The sequence below is a fragment of the Cynara cardunculus genome (assembly GCF_001531365.2).
Source record: "Cynara cardunculus var. scolymus isolate 2C chromosome LG 7, CcrdV1, whole genome shotgun sequence".
NCBI classification, from domain to species: Eukaryota; Viridiplantae; Streptophyta; class Magnoliopsida; order Asterales; family Asteraceae; genus Cynara; species Cynara cardunculus.
The window spans coordinates 15,387,281-15,391,377 of NC_037534.1; positions in this window are offsets into that span (position 1 = coordinate 15,387,281).

Genomic DNA, 4,097 nt, shown 5'->3' on the forward strand with positions numbered 1-4,097 from the left:
TTTTAATTCAAGTGCTCGTATTTAAATCTTCATCTCATTTCTGTTCTTATTTCCAAGTTACGATATGTTTTCTGACTTTCGTTGCAAGTTACGAATTAGTCGATCTTTGTTGCTTTACATTGGATTTCATCATTTGTGACTCACGACTAATTTACGTAGACTAAATACTCTGTTTTTGAGACTTTGCAAGTAACTTTTTGGTCTTAGTAACGAAACGTGTTTTGCAAGTTTCTTCAAAGTCAACTCCTCTTTTCAAAGTTTTCATTTGTCACATCTTCATCTCATCAAATACTACTTTACATCATGTCTTAAATTAGTTTTAATTAATAATATTTAGTTATTAGTAATTTAATTTTAGTTCTTTACATTTCAGTCTTTATATTTCAGTATTTATATTTCAGTCTTTTACATTTCAGTCCTTACTTTTCTGCATTTTACTTTATTGTAATTTACTTTTCTGTATTTTAATTTTCAGCAATTTACTTTCAGTCATTTATATTTCTGTCATTTAATTTTCAGTACTTTAAATTCCAGTATTTTAATTTCTTGTAATTTACTTTCTGCAATTTACTTTTTAGTATCAGTTATTTATTTTTCAGTCCTTACATCCTTCGAGAGAAGAAACCGAGCAATGATGGGCTAAACGCCTTAGCTTGGGGTGTAATGGGAAATTAAGACCAAAGCCGATGTGAAAGTACAAAAGGTGTCTTATTAGCATTATAGTCTACTATTTGTTTCAGGTGTTTAATATTTCATTTGATGGTTACATTAAAATTAATTGACAACTAATTTTGTGTATAAAAATGTATTGACTTTCAAAACCTAAGGTAATAGGAAAAGGCTATAAATAGCTTTAGTGTTTGACAAATGCTATACTCCTACGGTGTAGGATGGTAACACTGTGTTGTGCTAGGATTCACGACGTCTAACATAAATGATATCGTATCGATAGCACGTTGACCGGTGTGTGCTCTTGGGAAGCCGTCTGACCCGATAGTTGATACTGTCATAGTTATATAAAATCATTTATTGATTTTAGATAATTGTGACAGGAATGTTATGTCACTTTTTTGCTGAATCACTTGTTTAATGTCTTAATCAACTGTTGCACCATGTGCTTCTTTTTAAGACTGATATTTTTCCTAGTTGTTAATCAACCCTCCCAATTTTAGATAAATCAAATCCCTCGTTTCGCCATCTGAAATTAGTTTTTATAAACTGGACTTTTGAAATAATTTTACAAGCTATCTATATGGGAACGATATCTGGTACTTATACCATTATTACTTGTTACAAGACGATAGTAGTTCAAGGTGTATACTTGCGTCGAGTTCTATTTTTGTGTTGAAATCTAAGGTTGAATAAACCGACGAGCAATAGTCACAAATTTTGACCAGTCAAAGCAGCAATTCTTGACCAACTAAAGAGTAGTCAAATCCCATTTTGATCATATGAATGGTTATGATCACTTCTCTACTTCTCAAATATTTACCACTTCTCGAATTAACCTATGATGATATATACATATATTTATAGACACTACAAGAAGCACGGGTTTTAGCAACGACTTTAATCGTCACTAAAAGTAAATCTATAGTCCCAACAGGTTTATAGATATGAGATGTTGCAATAGCTTATTGCTGTAACAAACTCACGTTTCTAGTAGTGAGATAGAGAAAGAGAGAATGAAGGTTTCTTTAAAAACCTTGAACATTTTAGAAACCTATGAACCACCCTTTTTGTGAGTAATCATGGTAAATAACGTTATAAAAATATTCATGATGAATGTATAACAAATATTTATGATGAATACTCACAAAATAGGTGGTTCATTAGTTTATAAAATATTTAAGGTTTCTAAATGAACATTCCCCTATATTTGTAAGGGCAGGTCAATTGAAAACCTAAATTCTATTGTGAATCAGTGGACACAGAGGCCAGAAACCACCTTTTCTGAGTAATCATGATAAATAACATGATAAAATATTCATGATGGATATAATAACATATATTCATGATAAGTACTCACAAATTAAGTGGTTCATGAGTTCTTAGAATATTTAAGGTTCCTAAATGAACATTCCCCTATACTTATAAGGGCGGGTCAATTAAACCTAAATTCTATTGTGAATCGGTGGACAAAGAAGACTGAACCACGTGTCCCAAGCATTCACAAATTAGTTTTCATGAATGATATTATCAATCATCATAAATAACATATATCATGGATAGTGTAAACATTTATCAATGAATATTGTAAACCTTCATCATGAATTTTCATGATCATTACTCATAATGAATTTGGACAACCAGGGACACCTATTGCACTCTCATTTGTCCCTCGATTCACAACGGAAAAGAACTTGTAATTGAACTTTCTTCCCTCTTTCTCTCTCTCTCTCTCTCTCTCTTTCTATGTGTATGTGTACACGATAGTTCATGACATTAATTTATGTATATATAAGGTAACATTTTCATGTTTAGGCATTTTAAAATAGGGTCACATTTGTTAATATTTTCATGTTAAGGTATGCTGATATAAGTTAACATTTGTTACCTTAAGTTAACTTACGGTAATATTTCCATTTAAGGTATGTTTAACGTACTATGTATGTTCACATTTTAATGGTAACTTATATTAACATTTTCATGTTAACATCTGCTAATGTATGTGACGATGATAATATATGTTGCCTTCATGTTACCCTTACAATCACTATTAGAAAATCAGGTATCAGCGACGAACATCAGCGAGGGAAAAAATCCCTCGAAGATCAGCGAGGGATCATCGAGGGATTGTCCAAAAGCTCAATCCCTCGCTGATCTACAACGGATCTATGAGGGAATGAGTTTTTTTTTGGCATTTCCCTCACTGATCCTTCGTTGATCTGCGAGGGATCAGCTTTTTGCCAATACCCTCGTTGATCCCTCGCTGATCAGCGAGAGAATTTGATTTTCGCCATTTTATTATTTTATGCTACAAATTTAATTACTTAGTAATTATTAATTATTAGTTATTAGTTATTGATTATTAAATTTCCAATTATTTATTATTTATTAGAATATTACAAAAGTTATTTAATAAAGCCGATTAGGCCCAATAAAACCGAATAAAGCCCATTAAGGCTCATTAAACCGAATAAAGTCAAATAAATTTGAATAAAGTTTTTAAGGCCCGATAAACTTAATAAAGCCCAGTAAATGAATTAAGACCCAATAAAACCGAACGAAGCCCAATTAAATGGGTAAAGCCCAATAAAACTGAACATGTATACATACGATACCTACATATAAAAATGTGTATATATAACACATAAAAAACGAAAAAATTAAGAAAATAGGACAATTCCCTCGCTGATCTCTCGCTGACTCTGATTTTTTCCAATTTCCTCGCTGATCCCTAGCTTTTATAGCTTCAAGAGTCATGATTGTCATGTGTTTATGCAACGATTGCTTCCTATTGCTTTACGAGGGATGATACTAACTTCGATATGGGATGCAAAAACGGAGTTGTGCACATTCTTCCGTGTGATATGTTCAAGGGTGTTACACATAGATGACTTGGTTCCATTGCAAACAAGTATTGTTCAAGTAATTTGCAAGTTGGAAAAGGTCTTTCCGCCCGCATTCTTTGATTCAATGGAACACCTCGTGATACATTTGACACGTGAAGCTATAAATGGTGGTCCGGTCCAATATAGGTGGATGTATCTCTATGAGAGGTGAGTTCCAAATTTTATTGAAATCTAGTACAATATATTCATATAAAACACTCTTTTTGTCCCTAAGATGTATTTCATCTCTTTAGGAAGCTTGGGTCGTTAAAGAGAACGCTTCGAAACAGAGCAAGGGTTGAGGGCTCTATCATTGAGTCGTACTTTGTAAATGAACTTTCTACCTATTGCTCCCTCTATTTTGATCCAACAATAGAAACAATACATAATCGTGAGTCAAAGAACTTTTCCTCGAATATCCCGAGTTGTTCGGAGACCGACGATTGATTAAGCAAATTCAAGGTTCCATCTCGTCCACTATTCGTGAATGGTGGAAAACAGATAATCTTAAATGAACATGACCTGGAGACTATCCATAGATAT